The sequence below is a fragment of the Rhipicephalus microplus genome, unplaced genomic scaffold (genome assembly GCF_043290135.1).
Source record: "Rhipicephalus microplus isolate Deutch F79 unplaced genomic scaffold, USDA_Rmic scaffold_64, whole genome shotgun sequence".
Taxonomy (NCBI): domain Eukaryota; kingdom Metazoa; phylum Arthropoda; class Arachnida; order Ixodida; family Ixodidae; genus Rhipicephalus; species Rhipicephalus microplus.
The window spans coordinates 1,565,540-1,588,518 of NW_027464637.1; positions in this window are offsets into that span (position 1 = coordinate 1,565,540).

A 22,979-nucleotide genomic window follows, 5' to 3' on the forward strand; every position below is an offset into this window, starting at 1 on the left:
TGTCGCTTTTTTTCTTTGCGCTGATAGCCTTGGAGAAACGTTCTGACGGTGGTGAGAGTGGAGCACGACTGTCTCCGTGGCGCAATCTGCTAGTGCGTCGGCTGTTAAGCAAAAGGTTTGAGGTTCGAGCCCTCCTGAGAGCGGTGTGTCTCTTTTTTTCTTTGCGCTGATAGCTTTGAAGAAATGTTCTGACGGTGGTGAGAGTGGAGCGCGACTGTCTCCGTGGCGCAGTCTGCTAGTGCGTCGGCGGTTAAGCAAAAGGTTGGAGGTTCGAGCCCTCCCGGGAGCAGTGTGTCGCTTTTTTTCTTTGCGCTGATAGCTTTGGAGAAATATTCTGACGGTGGTGAGAGTGGAGCACGACTGTTTCCGTGGCAGAATCGGCTAGCGCGATCAACTGTTATCAAAAAAGGTTGGAGGTTCGAGCCCTCCCGAGAGCGGTGTGTCTTTTTTCTTTGCGCTAATAGCTTAGGAGAAATGTTCTGACGGTGGTGAGAGTGGAGCACGACTGTCTCCATGGCGCAGTCTGCTAGTGCGTCGGCTGTTAACCAAAAGGTTGGAGGTTCTAGCCCTCCCATGAGCGGTGTGTCACTTTTTTTCTTTGCACTGATATCTTTGAAGAAGTGTTGTGACCGTGATGAGAGTGGAGCACGACTGTTTTGTGGCGCAACTGGCTAGCGCATTGGGCTGTTATCCAAAAGGTTGGAGGTTGGAACCCTCCCATGAGCGGTGTGTCTCTTTTTTTCTTTGCACTGATAGCTTTGGAGAAATGTTCTGACGGTGGTGAGAGTGGAGCACGACTGTTTCCGTTGCAGAATCGGCTAGCACGATCCACTGTTTACTGAAAGGTTGGAAGTTCAAGCCCTCCCGGGAGCAGTGTGTCGCTTTTTTCTTTGCGCTGATAGCTGTGGAGAAACGTTCTCACGGTGGTGAGAGTGGAGCACGACAACCTCCGTGACGCAATTGGCTAGCGCGTTCGGCTGTTGACCAAAATTTTGGAGGTTCGAGCCCTCCCGAGAGCGGTGTGTCTCTTTTTTTGCGCTGATAGCTTTGGAGAAATGTTCTGACGGTGGTAAAAGTGAAGCAAGGCTGTCTCCGTGGCGCAATCTGATTGTGCGTCGGCTGTTAAGCAAAATGTTGGAGGTTCGAGCCCTCCCGAGAGCGGTGTGTCTCTTTTTTTGCGTTAATAGCTTTGGAGAAATATTCTGACGGTGGTGAGAGTGGAGCACGACTGTTTCCGTGGCAGAATCGGCTAGCGCGATCAACTGTTATCAAAAAGGTTGGAGGTTCGAGCCCTCCCGAGAGCAGTGTGTCTTTTTTCTTTGCGCTGATAGCTTTGGAGAAATGTTCTGACGGTGGTGAGAGTGGAGCACGACTGTTTCCGTGGCGCAGTCTGCTAGTGCGTCGGCTGTTAACCAAAAGGTTGGAGGTTCAAGCCCTCCCATGAGCGGTGTGTCGCTTTTTTTTCTTTGCACTGATGTCTTTGTAGAAGTGTTCTGACCGTGGTGAGAGTGGAGCACGACTGTCTCCGTGGCGCAACTGCTAGTGCGTCGGCTGTTAAGCAAAAGGTTGGAGGTTCGAGCCCTCCCAGGAGCAGTGTGTCGCTTTTTTTCTTTGCGCTGATAGCCTTGGAGAAACGTTCTGACGGTGGTGAGAGGGGAGCACGACTGTCTCTGTTGCGCAATTCGCTAGCGCGTTGGGCTGTTAACGAAAAGGTTGGAGGTTCGAACCCTCCCATGAGCGGTGTGTCTCTTTTTTTCTTTGCGCTGATACCTTTGGAAAAATGTTCTGATGGTGGTGAGAGAGGAGCACGACTACCTCCGTGACGCACTTGGCTAGCGCGTTCGGCTGTTAACCAAAAGGTTGGAGGTACGAGCCCTCCCAAGAGTGGTGTGTCTCTTCTTTTTCTTTGCGCTGATAGCTTTGGAGAAATGTTCTGATGGTGGTGAGAGTGGAGCACGACTACTTCCATGACGCAATTGGCTAGCGCATTCGGCTGTTAATCAAAAGGTAGGAGGTTCGAGCCCTCCCGAGAGCGGTGTGATCCTTTTTTTTTCTTGGCGCTGATAGCTTTGGAGAAATGTTCTGACCGTGGTGAGAGTGGAGCACGACTGTCTCCGTGGCGCAACGGCTAGTGCGTCGGCTGTTAAGCAAAAGGTTGGAGGTTCGAGCCCTCCCAGGAGCAGTGTGTCGCTTTTTTTCTTTGCGCTGATAGCCTTGGAGAAACGTTCTGACGGTGGTGAGAGGGGAGCACGACTGTCTCTGTTGCGCAATTGGCTAGCGCGTTGGGCTGTTAACCAAAAGGTTGCAGGTTTGAACCCTTCCATGAGCGGTGTGTCTCTTTTTTTCTTTGCGCTGGTACCTTTAGAAAAATGTTCTGATGGTGGTGAGAGTAGAGCACGACTACCTCCATGACGCAATTGGCTAGCGTGTTCGGCTGTTAACCAAAAGTTTGGGGGTTCGAGCCCTCCCGAGAGCGGTGTGTCTCTTTTCTTCTTTGCGCTGATAGCTTTGGAGAAATGTTCTGACGGTGGTGAGAGTGGAGCATGACTGTCTCCGTGGCCCAATCTGCTAGTGCGTCGGCTGTTAAGCAAAAGGTTTGAGCTTCGAGCCCTCCTGAGAGCGGTGTGTCTCTTTTTTTTTCTTTGCGCTGATAGCTTTGGAGAAATGTTCTGACGGTGGTGAGAGTGGCGCACGACTGTTTCCGTTGCAGAATCGGCTAGCGCGATCAACTGTTATCCAAAAGGTTGGAGGTTCGAGCCCTCCCGAGAGCAGTGTGTCTCTTTTTTTTCTTTGCGCTGATAGCTTTGGAGAAATGTTCCAACGGTGGTGAGAGTGGAGCACGACTACCTCCGTGACGCAATCGGCTAGTGCGTCGGCTGTTAAGCAAAAGGTTGGAGGTTCGAGACCTCCCAGGAGCAGTGTGTCGCTTTTTTTCTTTGCGCTGATAGCCTTGGAGAAACGTTCTCACGGTGGTGAGAGTGGAGCACGACTGTCTCTGTTGCGCAATTCGCTAGCGCGTTGGGCTGTTAACGAAAAGGTTGGAGGTTCGAACCCTCCCATGAGCGGTGTGTCTCTTTTTTTCTTTGCGCTGATACCTTTGGAAAAATGTTCTGAAGGTGGTGAGAGAGGAGCACGACTACCTCCGTGACGCAATTGGCTAGCGCGTTCGGCTGTTAACCAAAAGGTTGGAGGTACGAGCCCTCCCAAGAGCGGTGTGTCTCTTCTTTTTCTTTGCGCTGATAGCTTTGGAGAAATGTTCTGATGGTGGTGAGAGTGGAGCACGACTACTTCCATGACGCAATTGGCTAGCGCATTCGGCTGGTAATCAAAAGGTTGGAGGTTCGAGCCCTCCCGAGAGCGGTGTGATCCTTTTTTTTTCTTTGCGCTGATAGCTTTGGAGAAATGTTCTGACGGTGGTGAGAGTGGAGCGCGACTGTCTCCGTGGCGCAGTCTGCTAGTGCGTCGGCTGTTAAGCAAAAGGTTGGAGGTTCGAGCCCTCCCGGGAGCAGTGTGTCGCTTTTTTTGTTTGCACTGATATCTTTGGAGAAGTGTTCTGACCCTGGTGAGTGTGGAGCGCGAACTGTCTCCATGGCGCAATTGGCTAGCGCGTTGGGCTGTTAACCAAAAGGCTGGAGGTTCGAAAACTCCCATGAGCGGTATGTCTCTTTCTTTCTTCGCGCTGATACCTTTGGAAAAATGTTCTGATGGTGGTGAGAGTGGAGCACGACTACTTCCTTGATGCAATTGGCTAGCGCGTTTGGCTGTTAATCAAAAGGTTGGAAGTTCGAGCCCTCCCGAGAGCGGTGTGTCTCTTTTTTTCTTTGCGCTGATAGCTTTGAAGAAATGTTCTGACGGTGGTGAGAGTGGAGCGCGACTGTCTCCGTGGCGCAGTCTGCTAGTGCGTCGGCGGTTAAGCAAAAGGTTGGAGGTTCGAGCCCTCCCGGGAGCAGTGTGTCGCTTTTTTTCTTTGCGCTGATAGGTTTGGAGAAACGTTCTGATGGTGGTGAGAGTGGAGCGCGGTTGGGTCCGTGGTGCAATGGCTAGCGCGATTGACTGTTAACCAAAAGGTTGGAGGTTCGAGCCCTCCAATGAGCGGTGTGTCGCTTTTTTTTCTTTGCTTTGAAATCTTTGGAGAACGGTTCTGACCATGGTGAGAGTGGAGCACGAACTGTCTCCGTGGCTCAATTGGCTAGCGCGTTGGGCTGTTAACCAAAAGGCTGGAGGTTCGAACCCTCCCATGAGCGGTGTGTCTCTTTTTTTCTTTGCGCTGATACCTTTGGAAAATGTTCTGATGGTGGTGAGAGTGGAGCACGACTACCTCCGTGACGCAATTGGCTAGCGCGTTCGGCTGTTGACCAAAAGTTTGGAGGTTCGAGCCCTCCCGAGAGCGGTGTGTCTCTTTTTTTTCTTTGCGCTGATAGCTTTGGAGAAATGTTCTGACGGTGGTAAAAGTGGAGGAAGGCTGTCTCCGTGGCGCAATCTGCTAGTGCGTCGGCTGTTAATCAAAAGGTTGGAGTTTCGAGCCTTCCCGAGAGCGGTGTGGTTCTTTTTTTTCTTTGCGCTAATAGCTTTGGAGAAATATTCTGACGGTGGTGAGAGTGGAGCACGACTGTTTCCGTGGCAGAATCGGCTAGCGCGATCAACTGTTATCAAAAAAGGTTGGAGGTTCGAGCCCTCCCGAGAGCGGTGTGTCTTTTTTCTTTGCGCTAATAGCTTTGGAGAAATGTTCTGACGGTGGTGAGAGTGGAGCACGACTGTCTCCATGGCGCAGTCTGCTAGTGCGTCGGCTGTTAACCAAAAGGTTGGAGGTTCTAGCCCTCCCATGAGCGGTGTGTCACTTTTTTTCTTTGCACTGATATCTTTGAAGAAGTGTTGTGACCGTGATGAGAGTGGAGCACGACTGTCTCCGTGGCGCAACTACTAGTGCGTCGGCTGTTAAGCAAAAGGTTGGAGGTTCGAGCCCTCCCAGGAGCAGTGTGTCGCTTTTTTTCTTTGCGCTGATAGCCTTGGAGAAACGTTCTGACGGTGGTGAGAGGGGAGCACGACTGTCTCTGTTGCGCAATTGGCTAGCGCGTTGGGCTGTTAACGAAAAGTTTGGAGGTTCGAACCCTCCCATGAGTGGTGTGTCTCTTTTTTTCTTTGCGCTGATACCTTTGGGAAAATGTTCTGATGGTGGTGAGAGTGGAGCACGACTACCTCCGTGACGCAATTGGCTAGCGCGTTCGGCTGTTAACCAAAAGGTTGGAGGTTTGAGCCCTCCCGAGAGCGGTGTGTCTCTTTTTTTTCTTTGCGCTGATAGCTTTGGAGAAATGTTCTGGTGGGGGTGAGAGTGGAGCACGACTACTTCCGTGACGCAATTGGCTAGCGCGTTCGGGTGTTGACCAAAAGTTTGGAGGTTCGAGCCCTCCCGAGAGCGGTGTGTCTCTTTTTTTCTTTGCGCTGATAGCTTTGGAGAAATGTTCTGACGGTTGTGAGAGTGGAGCACGACTGTCTCCGTTGCAGAATCGGCTAGCGCGATCAACTGTTATCCAAAAGGTTGGAGGTTTGAGCCCTACCGAGAGCAGTGTGTCTCTTTTTTTTCTTTGCGCTGATAGCTTTGGAGAAATGTTCTAACGGTGGTGAGAGTGGACAACGACTGTCTCCGTGGTGCAATGGCTAGCGCGTTTAGCTGTTAACCAAAAGGTTGGAGGTTTGAGCCCACCCGAGAGCGGTGTGTTTCTTTTTTTTCTTTGCGCTGATAGCTTTGGAGAAATGTTCTGGTGGGGGTGAGAGTGGAGCACGACTACTTTCGTGACGCGATTGGCTAGCGCGTTGGGCTGTTAACCAAAAGGCTGGAGGTTCGAACCCTCCCATGATGGTGTGTCTCTTTTTTTTCTTCGCGCTGATACCTTTGGAAAAATGTTCTCATGGTGGTGAGAGTGGAGCACGACTACCTCCGTGACGCAATTGGCTAGCGCGTTCGGCTGTTGACCAATAGTGTGGAGGTCCGAGCCCTCCTGAGAGCGGTGTGTCTCTTTTTTTTTCTTTGCAATGATAGCTTTGGGGAAATGTTCTGACGGTGGTAAAAGTGGAGCAAGGCTGTCTCCGTGGCGCAATCTGCTAGTGCGTCGGCTGTTAAGCAAAAGGTTGGAGGTTCGAGCCCTCCCGAGAGCGGTGTGTCTCTTTTTTTTTCTTTGTGCTGATAGCTTTGGAGAAATATTCTGACGGTAGTGAGAGTGGAGCACGACAGTTTCCGTGGCAGAATCGGCTAGCGCGATCAACTGTTATCAAAAAAGGTTGGAGGTTCGAGCCCTCCCGAGAGCGGTGTGTCTTTTTTCTTTGCGCTAATAGCTTTGGAGAAATGTTCTGACGGTGGTGAGAGTGGAGCACGACTGTCTTCATGGCGCAGTCTGCTAGTGCGTCGGCTGTTAACCAAAAGGTTGGAGGTTCGAGCCCTCCCATGAGCGGTGTGTCGCTTTTTTTTTCTTTGCACTGATGTCTTTGTAGAAGTGTTCTGACCATGGTGAGAGTGGAGCACGACTGTCTCCGTGGCGCAATTGGCTAGCGCGTTCTGCTGTTAACCAAAAGGTTGGAGGTTCGAGCCCTCCCACGAGTGGTGTGTCGCTTTTTTTTCTTTGCACTGATATCTTTGGAGAAGTGTTCTGACCGTGGTGGGAGTGGAGAACGACTGTCTCCGTTGGACGATTGGCTAGCGCGTTGGTCTGTTAACCAAAAGGATGGAGGTTCGAACCCTCCCAAAAGCGGTGTCTCTCTTTTTATCTTTGCGCTGATACCTATGGAAAAATGTTCTGATTGTGGTGAAAGTGGAGCATGACTTCCTCCGTGACGCAATTGGCTAGCGCGTTCGGCTGATAACGAAAAGGTTGGAGGTTCGAGCCCTCCCGAGAGCGGTGTGTCTCTTTTTTCTTTGCGCTGACAGCTATGGAGAAATGTTCCGACAGTGGTGAGAGTGGAGCACAGCTGTCTTCGTGGCACAATCTGCTAGTTTGTCGGCTGTTAAGCAAAAGGTTGGAGGTTCGAGCCCTCCCCGGGAGCAGCGTGTCGCTTTTTTTCTTTGCGCTGATAGCTTTGGAGAAACGTTCTCACGGTGGTGAGAGTGGACCGCGGTTGGGTCCGTAGTGCAATGGCTAGCACGATCGGCTGTTAACCAAAAGGTTGGAGGTTCTTCTCTGTTGTCTCTGTTGCGCAATTGGCTAGCGCTTTGGGCTGTTAACGAAAAGGTTGGAGGTTCGAGCCCTTCCGAGAGCGGTGTGTCTTTTTTTCTTTGCGCTGATAGCTTTGGAGAAATGTTCTGACGGTGGTGAGAGTGGAGCACGACTACTTCCGTGACGCAATTGGCTAGCGCGTTCGGCTGTTAATCAAAAGGTTGTAGGTTCGAGCCCTCCCGAGAGCGGTGTGTCTCTTTTTTTTTCTTTGCGCTGATAGCTTTCGAGAAATGTTCTGACTGTGGTGAGAGTGGAGCACGACTACTTCCGTGACGCAATTGGCTAGCGCGTTCGGCTGTTAATCAAAAGGTTGGAGGTTCGAGCCCTCCCAAGAGCGGTGTGTCTCATTTTTTTTCTTTGCGCTGATAGCTTTGGAGAAATGTTCCAACGGTGGTGAGAGTGGAGCATGACTGTCTCCGTGGCGCAATCTGCTAGTGCGTCGGCTGTTAACCAAAAGGTTGGAGATTCGAGCCCTCCCGAGAGCGGTGTGTCTCTTTTTTTCTTTGCGCTGATAGCTTTGGAGAAATGTTTTGACGGTGGTGAGAGTGGAGCACGACTACTTCCGTGACGCAATTGGCTAGCGCGTTCGGCTGTTAATCAAAAGGTTGGAGGTTCGAGCCCTCCAGAGAACGGTGTGTCTCTTTTTTTTCTTTGCGCTGATAGCTTTGGAGAAATGTTCTGACGGTGGTGAGAGTGGAGCACGACGACTTCCGTGACGCAATTGGCTAGCGCGTTCGGCTGTTAACGATAAGGTTGGAGGCTCGAACCCTCCCATGAGCGGTGTGTTTTTTTTCTTTGCGCTGATACCTTTAAAAATGTTCTGATGGTGGTGAGAGTGGAGCAGGACTACCTCCGTGACGCAACTGGCTAGCACGTTCGGCTGTTCACCGAAAGGTTGGAGGTTCGAGCCCTCCCGAGAGCGGTGTGTCTCTATTTTTTCTTTGCACTGATAGCTTTGGAGAAATGTTCTGACGGTGGTGAGAGTGGAGCACAACTGTTTCCGTTGCAGAATCGGCTAGCACGATCCACTGTTAACTGAAAGGTTGGAAGTTCAAGCCCTCCCGGGAGCAGTGTGTCGCTTTTTTCTTTGCGCTGACAGCTATGGAGAAATGTTCCGACAGTGGTGAGAGTGGAGCACGACTGTCTCCGTGGCGCAACTGCTAGTGCGTCGGCTGTTAAGCAAAAGGTTGGAGGTTCGAGCCCTCCCAGGAGCAAAGGGTCGCTTTTTTTCTTTGCGCTGATAGCCTTGGAGAAACGTTCTGACGGTGGTGAGAGTGGAGCACAACTGTCTCTGTTGCGCAATTGGCTAGCGCGTTGGGCTGTTAACGAAATGTTTGGAGGTTCGAACCCTCCCAAGAGTGGTGTGTCTCTTTTTCTCTTTGCGCTGATACCTTTGGGAAAATGTTCTGATGGTGGTGAGAGTGGAGCACGACTACCTCCGTGACGCAATTGGCTAGCGCGTTTAGCTGTTAACCAAAAGGTTGGAGGTTTGAGCCCACCCGAGAGCGGTGTGTTTCTTTTTTTTTCTTTGCGCTGATAGCTTTGGAGAAATGTTCTGGTGGGGGTGAGAGTGGAGCACGACTACTTTCGTGACGGAATTGGCTAGGGCGTTCGGGTGTTGACCAAAAGTTTGGAGGTTCGAGCCCTCCCGAGAGCGGTGTGTCTCTTTTCTTCTTTGCGCTGATAGCTTTGGAGAAATGTTCTGACGGTGGTGAGAGTGGAGCACGACTGTCTCCGTGGCGCAATCTGCTAGTGCGTCGGCTGTTAACCAAAAGGTTGGAGGTACGAGCCCTCCCAAGAGCGGTGTGTCTCTTCTTTTTCTTTGCGCTGATAGCTTTGGAGAAATGTTCTGATGGTGGTGAGAGTGGAGCACGACTACTTCCATGACGCAATTGGCTAGCGCATTCGGCTGTTAATCAAAAGGTTGGAGGTTCGAGCCCTCCCGAGAGCGGTGTGATCCTTTTCTTTTCTTTGCGCTGATAGCTTTGGAGAAATGTTCTGACGGTGGTGAGAGTGGAGCGCGACTGTCTCCGTGGCGCAGTCTGCTAGTGCGTCGGCTGTTAAGCAAAAGGTTGGAGGTTCGAGCCCTCCCAGGAGCAGTGTGTCGCTTTTTTTCTTTGCGCTGATAGCTTTGGAGAAACGTTCTGACGGTGGTGCGAGTGGAGCGGGGTTGGGTCCGTGGTGCAATGGCTAGCGCGATTGGCTGTTAACCAAAAGGTTGGAGGTACGAGCCCTCCCAAGGGCGGTGTGTCTCTTCTTTTTCTTTGCGCTGATAGCTTTGAAGAAATGTTCTGATGGTGGTGAGAGTGGAGCACGACTACTTCCATGACGCAATTGGCTAGCGCATTCGGCTGTTAATCAAAAGGTAGGAGGTTCGAGCCCTCCCGAGAGCGGTGTGATCCTTTTTTTTTCTTGGCGCTGATAGCTTTGGAGAAATGTTCTGACCGTGGTGAGAGTGGAGCACGACTGTCTCCGTGGCGCAACGGCTAGTGCGTCGGCTGTTAAGCAAAAGGTTGGAGGTTCGAGCCCTCCCAGGAGCAGTGTGTCGCTTTTTTTCTTTGCGCTGATAGCCTTGGAGAAACGTTCTGACGGTGGTGAGAGGGGAGCACGACTGTCTCTGTTGCGCAATTGGCTAGCGCGTTGGGCTGTTAACCAAAAGGTTGCAGGTTTGAACCCTTCCATGAGCGGTGTGTCTCTTTTTTTCTTTGCGCTGGTACCTTTAGAAAAATGTTCTGATGGTGGTGAGAGTAGAGCACGACTACCTCCATGACGCAATTGGCTAGCGTGTTCGGCTGTTAACCAAAAGTTTGGGGGTTCGAGCCCTCCCGAGAGCGGTGTGTCTCTTTTCTTCTTTGCGCTGATAGCTTTGGAGAAATGTTCTGACGGTGGTGAGAGTGGAGCATGACTGTCTCCGTGGCCCAATCTGCTAGTGCGTCGGCTGTTAAGCAAAAGGTTTGAGCTTCGAGCCCTCCTGAGAGCGGTGTGTCTCTTTTTTTTTCTTTGCGCTGATAGCTTTGGAGAAATGTTCTGACGGTGGTGAGAGTGGCGCACGACTGTTTCCGTTGCAGAATCGGCTAGCGCGATCAACTGTTATCCAAAAGGTTGGAGGTTCGAGCCCTCCCGAGAGCAGTGTGTCTCTTTTTTTTCTTTGCGCTGATAGCTTTGGAGAAATATTCCAACGGTGGTGAGAGTGGAGCACGACTACCTCCGTGACGCAATCGGCTAGTGCGTCGGCTGTTAAGCAAAAGGTTGGAGGTTCGAGACCTCCCAGGAGCAGTGTGTCGCTTTTTTTCTTTGCGCTGATAGCCTTGGAGAAACGTTCTCACGGTGGTGAGAGTGGAGCACGACTGTCTCTGTTGCGCAATTCGCTAGCGCGTTGGGCTGTTAACGAAAAGGTTGGAGGTTCGAACCCTCCCATGAGCGGTGTGTCTCTTTTTTTCTTTGCGCTGATACCTTTGGAAAAATGTTCTGATGGTGGTGAGAGAGGAGCACGACTACCTCCGTGACGCAATTGGCTAGCGCGTTCGGCTGTTAACCAAAAGGTTGGAGGTACGAGCCCTCCCAAGAGCGGTGTGTCTCTTCTTTTTCTTTGCGCTGATAGCTTTGGAGAAATGTTCTGATGGTGGTGAGAGTGGAGCACGACTACTTCCATGACGCAATTGGCTAGCGCATTCGGCTGGTAATCAAAAGGTTGGAGGTTCGAGCCCTCCCGAGAGCGGTGTGATCCTTTTTTTTTTCTTTGCGCTGATAGCTTTGGAGAAATGTTCTGACGGTGGTGAGAGTGGAGCGCGACTGTCTCCGTGGCGCAGTCTGCTAGTGCGTCGGCTGTTAAGCAAAAGGTTGGAGGTTCGAGCCCTCCCCGGGAGCAGCGTGTCGCTTTTTTTCTTTGCGCTGATAGCTTTGGAGAAACGTTCTCACGGTGGTGAGAGTGGACCGCGGTTGGGTCCGTAGTGCAATGGCTAGCACGATCGGCTGTTAACCAAAAGGTTGGAGGTTCTTCTCTGTTGTCTCTGTTGCGCAATTGGCTAGCGCTTTGGGCTGTTAACGAAAAGGTTGGAGGTTCGAGCCCTTCCGAGAGCGGTGTGTCTTTTTTTCTTTGCGCTGATAGCTTTGGAGAAATGTTTTGACGGTGGTGAGAGTGGAGCACGACTACTTCCGTGACGCAATTGGCTAGCGCGTTCGGCTGTTAATCAAAAGGTTGGAGGTTCGAGCCCTCCAGAGAACGGTGTGTCTCTTTTTTTTCTTTGCGCTGATAGCTTTGGAGAAATGTTCTGACGGTGGTGAGAGTGGAGCACGACGACTTCCGTGACGCAATTGGCTAGCGCGTTCGGCTGTTAACGATAAGGTTGGAGGCTCGAACCCTCCCATGAGCGGTGTGTTTTTTTTCTTTGCGCTGATACCTTTAAAAATGTTCTGATGGTGGTGAGAGTGGAGCAGGACTACCTCCGTGACGCAACTGGCTAGCACGTTCGGCTGTTCACCGAAAGGTTGGAGGTTCGAGCCCTCCCGAGAGCGGTGTGTCTCTATTTTTTCTTTGCACTGATAGCTTTGGAGAAATGTTCTGACGGTGGTGAGAGTGGAGCACAACTGTTTCCGTTGCAGAATCGGCTAGCACGATCCACTGTTAACTGAAAGGTTGGAAGTTCAAGCCCTCCCGGGAGCAGTGTGTCGCTTTTTTCTTTGCGCTGACAGCTATGGAGAAATGTTCCGACAGTGGTGAGAGTGGAGCACGACTGTCTCCGTGGCGCAACTGCTAGTGCGTCGGCTGTTAAGCAAAAGGTTGGAGGTTCGAGCCCTCCCAGGAGCAAAGGGTCGCTTTTTTTCTTTGCGCTGATAGCCTTGGAGAAACGTTCTGACGGTGGTGAGAGTGGAGCACAACTGTCTCTGTTGCGCAATTGGCTAGCGCGTTGGGCTGTTAACGAAATGTTTGGAGGTTCGAACCCTCCCAAGAGTGGTGTGTCTCTTTTTCTCTTTGCGCTGATACCTTTGGGAAAATGTTCTGATGGTGGTGAGAGTGGAGCACGACTACCTCCGTGACGCAATTGGCTAGCGCGTTTAGCTGTTAACCAAAAGGTTGGAGGTTTGAGCCCACCCGAGAGCGGTGTGTTTCTTTTTTTTTCTTTGCGCTGATAGCTTTGGAGAAATGTTCTGGTGGGGGTGAGAGTGGAGCACGACTACTTTCGTGACGGAATTGGCTAGGGCGTTCGGGTGTTGACCAAAAGTTTGGAGGTTCGAGCCCTCCCGAGAGCGGTGTGTCTCTTTTCTTCTTTGCGCTGATAGCTTTGGAGAAATGTTCTGACGGTGGTGAGAGTGGAGCACGACTGTCTCCGTGGCGCAATCTGCTAGTGCGTCGGCTGTTAACCAAAAGGTTGGAGGTACGAGCCCTCCCAAGAGCGGTGTGTCTCTTCTTTTTCTTTGCGCTGATAGCTTTGGAGAAATGTTCTGATGGTGGTGAGAGTGGAGCACGACTACTTCCATGACGCAATTGGCTAGCGCATTCGGCTGTTAATCAAAAGGTTGGAGGTTCGAGCCCTCCCGAGAGCGGTGTGATCCTTTTTTTTTCTTTGCGCTGATAGCTTTGGAGAAATGTTCTGACGGTGGTGAGAGTGGAGCGCGACTGTCTCCGTGGCGCAGTCTGCTAGTGCGTCGGCTGTTAAGCAAAAGGTTGGAGGTTCGAGCCCTCCCAGGAGCAGTGTGTCGCATTTTTCTTTGCGCTGATAGCTTTGGAGAAACGTTCTGACGGTGGTGCGAGTGGAGCGGGGTTGGGTCCGTGGTGCAATGGCTAGCGCGATTGGCTGTTAACCAAAAGGTTGGAGGTACGAGCCCTCCCAAGGGCGGTGTGTCTCTTCTTTTTCTTTGCGCTGATAGCTTTGAAGAAATGTTCTGATGGTGGTGAGAGTGGAGCACGACTACTTCCATGACGCAATTGGCTAGCGCATTCGGCTGTTAATCAAAAGGTAGGAGGTTCGAGCCCTCCCGAGAGCGGTGTGATCCTTTTTTTTTCTTGGCGCTGATAGCTTTGGAGAAATGTTCTGACCGTGGTGAGAGTGGAGCACGACTGTCTCCGTGGCGCAACGGCTAGTGCGTCGGCTGTTAAGCAAAAGGTTGGAGGTTCGAGCCCTCCCAGGAGCAGTGTGTCGCTTTTTTTCTTTGCGCTGATAGCCTTGGAGAAACGTTCTGACGGTGGTGAGAGGGGAGCACGACTGTCTCTGTTGCGCAATTGGCTAGCGCGTTGGGCTGTTAACCAAAAGGTTGCAGGTTTGAACCCTTCCATGAGCGGTGTGTCTCTTTTTTTCTTTGCGCTGGTACCTTTAGAAAAATGTTCTGATGGTGGTGAGAGTAGAGCACGACTACCTCCATGACGCAATTGGCTAGCGTGTTCGGCTGTTAACCAAAAGTTTGGGGGTTCGAGCCCTCCCGAGAGCGGTGTGTCTCTTTTCTTCTTTGCGCTGATAGCTTTGGAGAAATGTTCTGACGGTGGTGAGAGTGGAGCATGACTGTCTCCGTGGCCCAATCTGCTAGTGCGTCGGCTGTTAAGCAAAAGGTTTGAGCTTCGAGCCCTCCTGAGAGCGGTGTGTCTCTTTTTTTTTCTTTGCGCTGATAGCTTTGGAGAAATGTTCTGACGGTGGTGAGAGTGGCGCACGACTGTTTCCGTTGCAGAATCGGCTAGCGCGATCAACTGTTATCCAAAAGGTTGGAGGTTCGAGCCCTCCCGAGAGCAGTGTGTCTCTTTTTTTTCTTTGCGCTGATAGCTTTGGAGAAATATTCCAACGGTGGTGAGAGTGGAGCACGACTACCTCCGTGACGCAATCGGCTAGTGCGTCGGCTGTTAAGCAAAAGGTTGGAGGTTCGAGACCTCCCAGGAGCAGTGTGTCGCTTTTTTTCTTTGCGCTGATAGCCTTGGAGAAACGTTCTCACGGTGGTGAGAGTGGAGCACGACTGTCTCTGTTGCGCAATTCGCTAGCGCGTTGGGCTGTTAACGAAAAGGTTGGAGGTTCGAACCCTCCCATGAGCGGTGTGTCTCTTTTTTTCTTTGCGCTGATACCTTTGGAAAAATGTTCTGATGGTGGTGAGAGAGGAGCACGACTACCTCCGTGACGCAATTGGCTAGCGCGTTCGGCTGTTAACCAAAAGGTTGCAGGTACGAGCCCTCCCAAGAGCGGTGTGTCTCTTCTTTTTCTTTGCGCTGATAGCTTTGGAGAAATGTTCTGACGGTGGTGAGAGTGGAGCGCGACTGTCTCCGTGGCGCAGTCTGCTAGTGCGTCGGCTGTTAAGCAAAAGGTTGGAGGTTCGAGCCCTCCCGGGAGCAGTGTGTCGCTTTTTTTCTTTGCACTGATATCTTTGGAGAAGTGTTCTGACCCTGGTGAGTGTGGAGCGCGAACTGTCTCCATGGCGCAATTGGCTAGCGCGTTGGGCTGTTAACCAAAAGGCTGGAGGTTCGAAAACTCCCATGAGCGGTATGTCTCTTTCTTTCTTCGCGCTGATACCTTTGGAAAAATGTTCTGATGGTGGTGAGAGTGGAGCACGACTACTTCCGTGATGCAATTGGCTAGCGCGTTTGGCTGTTAATCAAAAGGTTGGAAGTTCGAGCCCTCCCGAGAGCGGTGTGTCTCTTTTTTTCTTTGCGCTGATAGCTTTGAAGAAATGTTCTGACGGTGGTGAGAGTGGAGCGCGACTGTCTCCGTGGCGCAGTCTGCTAGTGCGTCGGCGGTTAAGCAAAAGGTTGGAGGTTCGAGCCCTCCCGGGAGCAGTGTGTCGCTTTTTTTCTTTGCGCTGATAGGTTTGGAGAAACGTTCTGATGGTGGTGAGAGTGGAGCGCGGTTGGGTCCGTGGTGCAATGGCTAGCGCGATTGACTGTTAACCAAAAGGTTGGAGGTTCGAGCCCTCCAATGAGCGGTGTGTCGCTTTTTTTTCTTTGCTTTGAAATCTTTGGAGAACTGTTCTGACCATGGTGAGAGTGGAGCACGAACTGTCTCCGTGGCTCAATTGGCTAGCGCGTTGGGCTGTTAACCAAAAGGCTGGAGGTTCGAACCCTCCCATGAGCGGTGTGTCTCTTTTTTTCTTTGCGCTGATACCTTTGGAAAATGTTCTGATGGTGGTGAGAGTGGAGCACGACTACCTCCGTGACGCAATTGGCTAGCGCGTTCGGCTGTTGACCAAAAGTTTGGAGGTTCGAGCCCTCCCGAGAGCGGTGTGTCTCTTTTTTTTCTTTGCGCTGATAGCTTTGGAGAAATGTTCTGACGGTGGTAAAAGTGGAGGAAGGCTGTCTCCGTGGCGCAATCTGCTAGTGCGTCGGCTGTTAATCAAAAGGTTGGAGTTTCGAGCCTTCCCGAGAGCGGTGTGGTTCTTTTTTTTCTTTGCGCTAATAGCTTTGGAGAAATATTCTGACGGTGGTGAGAGTGGAGCACGACTGTTTCCGTGGCAGAATCGGCTAGCGCGATCAACTGTTATCAAAAAAGGTTGGAGGTTCGAGCCCTCCCGAGAGCGGTGTGTCTTTTTTCTTTGCGCTAATAGCTTTGGAGAAATGTTCTGACGGTGGTGAGAGTGGAGCACGACTGTCTCCATGGCGCAGTCTGCTAGTGCGTCGGCTGTTAACCAAAAGGTTGGAGGTTCTAGCCCTCCCATGAGCGGTGTGTCACTTTTTTTCTTTGCACTGATATCTTTGAAGAAGTGTTGTGACCGTGATGAGAGTGGAGCACGACTGTCTCCGTGGCGCAACTGCTAGTGCGTCGGCTGTTAAGCAAAAGGTTGGAGGTTCTAGCCCTCCCAGGAGCAGTGTGTCGCTTTTTTTCTTTGCGCTGATAGCCTTGGAGAAACGTTCTGACGGTGGTGAGAGGGGAGCACGACTGTCTCTGTTGCGCAATTGGCTAGCGCGTTGGGCTGTTAACGAAAAGTTTGGAGGTTCGAACCCTCCCATGAGTGGTGTGTCTCTTTTTTTCTTTGCGCTGATACCTTTGGGAAAATGTTCTGATGGTGGTGAGAGTGGAGCACGACTACCTCCGTGACGCAATTGGCTAGCGCGTTCGGCTGTTAACCAAAAGGTTGGAGGTTTGAGCCCTCCCGAGAGCGGTGTGTCTCTTTTTTTTCTTTGCGCTGATAGCTTTGGAGAAATGTTCTGGTGGGGGTGAGAGTGGAGCACGACTACTTCCGTGACGCAATTGGCTAGCGCGTTCGGGTGTTGACCAAAAGTTTGGAGGTTCGAGCCCTCCCGAGAGCGGTGTGTCTCTTTTTTTCTTTGCGCTGATAGCTTTGGAGAAATGTTCTGACGGTGGTGAGAGTGGAGCACGACTGTCTCCGTGGCGCAATCTGCTAGTGCGTCGGCTGTTAAGCAAAAGGTTTGAGGTTTGAGCCCTCCTGAGAGCGGTGTGTCTCTTTTTTTTCTTTGCGCTGATAGCTTTGGAGAAATGTTCTGACGGTGGTGAGAGTGGCACACGACTGTTTCCGTTGCAGAATCGGCTAGCGCGATCAACTGTTATCCAAAAGGTTGGAGGTTTGAGCCCTACCGAGAGCAGTGTGTCTCTTTTTTTTCTTTGCGCTGATAGCTTTGGAGAAATGTTCTAACGGTGGTGAGAGTGGACAACGACTGTCTCCGTGGTGCAATGGCTAGCGCGTTTAGCTGTTAACCAAAAGGTTGGAGGTTTGAGCCCACCCGAGAGCGGTGTGTTTCTTTTTTTTCTTTGCGCTGATAGCTTTGGAGAAATGTTCTGGTGGGGGTGAGAGTGGAGCACGACTACTTTCGTGACGCGATTGGCTAGCGCGTTGGGCTGTTAACCAAAAGGCTGGAGGTTCGAACCCTCCCATGATGGTGTGTCTCTTTTTTTTCTTCGCGCTGATACCTTTGGAAAAATGTTCTCATGGTGGTGAGAGTGGAGCACGACTACCTCCGTGACGCAATTGGCTAGCGCGTTCGGCTGTTGACCAATAGTGTGGAGGTTCGAGCCCTCCTGAGAGCGGTGTGTCTCTTTTTTTTTCTTTGCAATGATAGCTTTGGGGAAATGTTCTGACGGTGGTAAAAGTGGAGCAAGGCTGTCTCCGTGGCGCAATCTGCTAGTGCGTCGGCTGTTAAGCAAAAGGTTGGAGGTTCGAGCCCTCCCGAGAGCGGTGTGTCTCTTTTTTTTTCTTTGTGCTGATAGCTTTGGAGAAATATTCTGACGGTAGTGAGAGTGGAGCACGACAGTTTCCGTGGCAGAATCGGCTAGCGCGATCAACTGTTATCAAAAAAGGTTGGAGGTTCGAGCCCTCCCGAGAGCGGTGTGTCTTTTTTCTTTGCGCTAATAGCTTTGGAGAAATGTTCTGACGGTGGTGAGAGTGGAGCACGACTGTCTTCATGGCGCAGTCTGCTAGGGCGTCGGCTGTTAACCAAAAGGTTGGAGGTTCGAGCCCTCCCATGAGCGGTGTGTCGCTTTTTTTTTCTTTGCACTGATGTCTTTGTAGAAGTGTTCTGACCATGGTGAGAGTGGAGCACGACTGTCTCCGTGGCGCAATTGGCTAGCGCATTCGGCTGGTAATCAAAAGGTTGGAGGTTCGAGCCCTCCCGAGAGCGGTGTGATCCTTTTTTTTTCTTTGCGCTGATAGCTTTGGAGAAATGTTCTGACGGTGGTGAGAGTGGAGCGCGACTGTCTCCGTGGCGCAGTCTGCTAGTGCGTCGGCTGATAAGCAAAAGGTTGGAGGTTCGAGCCCTCCCGGGAGCAGTGTGTCGCTTTTTTTCTTTGCACTGATATCTTTGGAGAAGTGTTCTGACCCTGGTGAGTGTGGAGCGCGAACTGTCTCCATGGCGCAATTGGCTAGCGCGTTGGGCTGTTAACCAAAAGGCTGGAGGTTCGAAAACTCCCATGAGCGGTATGTCTCTTTCTTTCTTCGCGCTGATACCTTTGGAAAAATGTTCTGATGGTGGTGAGAGTGGAGCACGACTACTTCCGTGATGCAATTGGCTAGCGCGTTTGGCTGTTAATCAAAAGGTTGGAAGTTCGAGCCCTCCCGAGAGCGGTGTGTCTCTTTTTTTCTTTGCGCTGATAGCTTTGAAGAAATGTTCTGACGGTGGTGAGAGTGGAGCGCGACTGTCTCCGTGGCGCAGTCTGCTAGTGCGTCGGCGGTTAAGCAAAAGGTTGGAGGTTCGAGCCCTCCCGGGAGCAGTGTGTCGCTTTTTTTCTTTGCGCTGATAGGTTTGGAGAAACGTTCTGATGGTGGTGAGAGTGGAGCGCGGTTGGGTCCGTGGTGCAATGGCTAGCGCGATTGACTGTTAACCAAAAGGTTGGAGGTTCGAGCCCTCCAATGAGCGGTGTGTCGCTTTTTTTTCTTTGCTTTGAAATCTTTGGAGAACTGTTCTGACCATGGTGAGAGTGGAGCACGAACTGTCTCCGTGGCTCAATTGGCTAGCGCGTTGGGCTGTTAACCAAAAGGCTGGAGGTTCGAACCCTCCCATGAGCGGTGTGTCTCTTTTTTTCTTTGCGCTGATACCTTTGGAAAATGTTCTGATGGTGGTGAGAGTGGAGCACGACTACCTCCGTGACGCAATTGGCTAGCGCGTTCGGCTGTTGACCAAAAGTTTGGAGGTTCGAGCCCTCCCGAGAGCGGTGTGTCTCTTTTTTTTCTTTGCGCTGATAGCTTTGGAGAAATGTTCTGACGGTGGTAAAAGTGGAGGAAGGCTGTCTCCGTGGCGCAATCTGCTAGTGCGTCGGCTGTTAATCAAAAGGTTGGAGTTTCGAGCCTTCCCGAGAGCGGTGTGGTTCTTTTTTTTCTTTGCGCTAATAGCTTTGGAGAAATATTCTGACGGTGGTGAGAGTGGAGCACGACTGTTTCCGTGGCAGAATCGGCTAGCGCGATCAACTGTTATCAAAAAAGGTTGGAGGTTCGAGCCCTCCCGAGAGCGGTGTGTCTTTTTTCTTTGCGCTAATAGCTTTGGAGAAATGTTCTGACGGTGGTGAGAGTGGAGCACGACTGTCTCCATGGCGCAGTCTGCTAGTGCGTCGGCTGTTAACCAAAAGGTTGGAGGTTCTAGCCCTCCCATGAGCGGTGTGTCACTTTTTTTCTTTGCACTGATATCTTTGAAGAAGTGTTGTGACCGTGATGAGAGTGGAGCACGACTGTCTCCGTGGCGCAACTGCTAGTGCGTCGGCTGTTAAGCAAAAGGTTGGAGGTTCTAGCCCTCCCAGGAGCAGTGTGTCGCTTTTTTTCTTTGCGCTGATAGCCTTGGAGAAACGTTCTGACGGTGGTGAGAGGGGAGCACGACTGTCTCTGTTGCGCAATTGGCTAGCGCGTTGGGCTGTTAACGAAAAGTTTGGAGGTTCGAACCCTCCCATGAGTGGTGTGTCTCTTTTTTTCTTTGCGCTGATACCTTTGGGAAAATGTTCTGATGGTGGTGAGAGTGGAGCACGACTACCTCCGTGACGCAATTGGCTAGCGCGTTCGGCTGTTAACCAAAAGGTTGGAGGTTTGAGCCCTCCCGAGAGCGGTGTGTCTCTTTTTTTTCTTTGCGCTGATAGCTTTGGAGAAATGTTCTGGTGGGGGTGAGAGTGGAGCACGACTACTTCCGTGACGCAATTGGCTAGCGCGTTCGGGTGTTGACCAAAAGTTTGGAGGTTCGAGCCCTCCCGAGAGCGGTGTGTCTCTTTTTTTCTTTGCGCTGATAGCTTTGGAGAAATGTTCTGACGGTGGTGAGAGTGGAGCACGACTGTCTCCGTGGCGCAATCTGCTAGTGCGTCGGCTGTTAAGCAAAAGGTTTGAGGTTTGAGCCCTCCTGAGAGCGGTGTGTCTCTTTTTTTTCTTTGCGCTGATAGCTTTGGAGAAATGTTCTGACGGTGGTGAGAGTGGCACACGACTGTTTCCGTTGCAGAATCGGCTAGCGCGATCAACTGTTATCCAAAAGGTTGGAGGTTTGAGCCCTACCGAGAGCAGTGTGTCTCTTTTTTTTCTTTGCGCTGATAGCTTTGGAGAAATGTTCTAACGGTGGTGAGAGTGGACAACGACTGTCTCCGTGGTGCAATGGCTAGCGCGTTTAGCTGTTAACCAAAAGGTTGGAGGTTTGAGCCCACCCGAGAGCGGTGTGTTTCTTTTTTTTCTTTGCGCTGATAGCTTTGGAGAAATGTTCTGGTGGGGGTGAGAGTGGAGCACGACTACTTTCGTGACGCGATTGGCTAGCGCGTTGGGCTGTTAACCAAAAGGCTGGAGGTTCGAACCCTCCCATGATGGTGTGTCTCTTTTTTTTCTTCGCGCTGATACCTTTGGAAAAATGTTCTCATGGTGGTGAGAGTGGAGCACGACTACCTCCGTGACGCAATTGGCTAGCGCGTTCGGCTGTTGACCAATAGTGTGGAGGTTCGAGCCCTCCTGAGAGCGGTGTGTCTCTTTTTTTTTCTTTGCAATGATAGCTTTGGGGAAATGTTCTGACGGTGGTAAAAGTGGAGCAAGGCTGTCTCCGTGGCGCAATCTGCTAGTGCGTCGGCTGTTAAGCAAAAGGTTGGAGGTTCGAGCCCTCCCGAGAGCGGTGTGTCTCTTTTTTTTTCTTTGTGCTGATAGCTTTGGAGAAATATTCTGACGGTAGTGAGAGTGGAGCACGACAGTTTCCGTGGCAGAATCGGCTAGCGCGATCAACTGTTATCAAAAAAGGTTGGAGGTTCGAGCCCTCCCGAGAGCGGTGTGTCTTTTTTCTTTGCGCTAATAGCTTTGGAGAAATGTTCTGACGGTGGTGAGAGTGGAGCACGACTGTCTTCATGGCGCAGTCTGCTAGTGCGTCGGCTGTTAACCAAAAGGTTGGAGGTTCGAGCCCTCCCATGAGCGGTGTGTCGCTTTTTTTTTCTTTGCACTGATGTCTTTGTAGAAGTGTTCTGACCATGGTGAGAGTGGAGCACGACTGTCTCCGTGGCGCAATTGGCTAGCGCGTTCTGCTGTTAACCAAAAGGTTGGAGGTTCGAGCCCTCCCACGAGTGGTGTGTCGCTTTTTTTTCTTTGCACTGATATCTTTGGAGAAGTGTTCTGACCGTGGTGGGAGTGGAGAACGACTGTCTCCGTTGGACGATTGGCTAGCGCGTTGGTCTGTTAACCAAAAGGATGGAGGTTCGAACCCTCCCAAAAGCGGTGTCTCTCTTTTTATCTTTGCGCTGATACCTATGGAAAAATGTTCTGATTGTGGTGAAAGTGGAGCATGACTTCCTCCGTGACGCAATTGGCTAGCGCGTTCGGCTGATAACGAAAAGGTTGGAGGTTCGAGCCCTCCCGAGAGCGGTGTGTCTCTTTTTTCTTTGCGCTGACAGCTATGGAGAAATGTTCCGACAGTGGTGAGAGTGGAGCACAGCTGTCTTCGTGGCACAATCTGCTAGTTTGTCGGCTGTTAAGCAAAAGGTTGGAGGTTCGAGCCCTCCCCGGGAGCAGCGTGTCGCTTTTTTTCTTTGCGCTGATAGCTTTGGAGAAACGTTCTCACGGTGGTGAGAGTGGACCGCGGTTGGGTCCGTAGTGCAATGGCTAGCACGATCGGCTGTTAACCAAAAGGTTGGAGGTTCTTCTCTGTTGTCTCTGTTGCGCAATTGGCTAGCGCTTTGGGCTGTTAACGAAAAGGTTGGAGGTTCGAGCCCTTCCGAGAGCGGTGTGTCTTTTTTTCTTTGCGCTGATAGCTTTGGAGAAATGTTCTGACGGTGGTGAGAGTGGAGCACGACTACTTCCGTGACGCAATTGGCTAGCGCGTTCGGCTGTTAATCAAAAGGTTGTAGGTTCGAGCCCTCCCGAGAGCGGTGTGTCTCTTTTTTTTTCTTTGCGCTGATAGCTTTCGAGAAATGTTCTGACTGTGGTGAGAGTGGAGCACGACTACTTCCGTGACGCAATTGGCTAGCGCGTTCGGCTGTTAATCAAAAGGTTGGAGGTTCGAGCCCTCCCAAGAGCGGTGTGTCTCATTTTTTTTCTTTGCGCTGATAGCTTTGGAGAAATGTTCCAACGGTGGTGAGAGTGGAGCATGACTGTCTCCGTGGCGCAATCTGCTAGTGCGTCGGCTGTTAACCAAAAGGTTGGAGATTCGAGCCCTCCCGAGAGCGGTGTGTCTCTTTTTTTCTTTGCGCTGATAGCTTTGGAGAAATGTTCTGACGGTGGTGAGAGTGGAGCACGACTACTTCCGTGACGCAATTGGCTAGCGCGTTCGGCTGTTAATCAAAAGGTTGGAGGTTCGAGCCCTCCAGAGAACGGTGTGTCTCTTTTTTTTCTTTGCGCTGATAGCTTTGGAGAAATGTTCTGACGGTGGTGAGAGTGGAGCACGACGACTTCCGTGACGCAATTGGCTAGCGCGTTCGGCTGTTAACGATAAGGTTGGAGGCTCGAACCCTCCCATGAGCGGTGTGTTTTTTTTCTTTGCGCTGATACCTTTAAAAATGTTCTGATGGTGGTGAGAGTGGAGCAAGACTACCTCCGTGACGCAACTGGCTAGCACGTTCGGCTCTTCACCGAAAGGTTGGAGGTTCGAGCCCTCCCGAGAGCGGTGTGTCTCTATTTTTTTCTTTGCACTGATAGCTTTGGAGAAATGTTCTGACGGTGGTGAGAGTGGAGCACAACTGTTTCCGTTGCAGAATCGGCTAGCACGATCCACTGTTAACTGAAAGGTTGGAAGTTCAAGCCCTCCCGGGAGCAGTGTGTCGCTTTTTTCTTTGCGCTGACAGCTATGGAGAAATGTTCCGACAGTGGTGAGAGTGGAGCACGACTGTCTCCGTGGCGCAACTGCTAGTGCGTCGGCTGTTAAGCAAAAGGTTGGAGGTTCGAGCCCTCCCAGGAGCAAAGGGTCGCTTTTTTTCTTTGCGC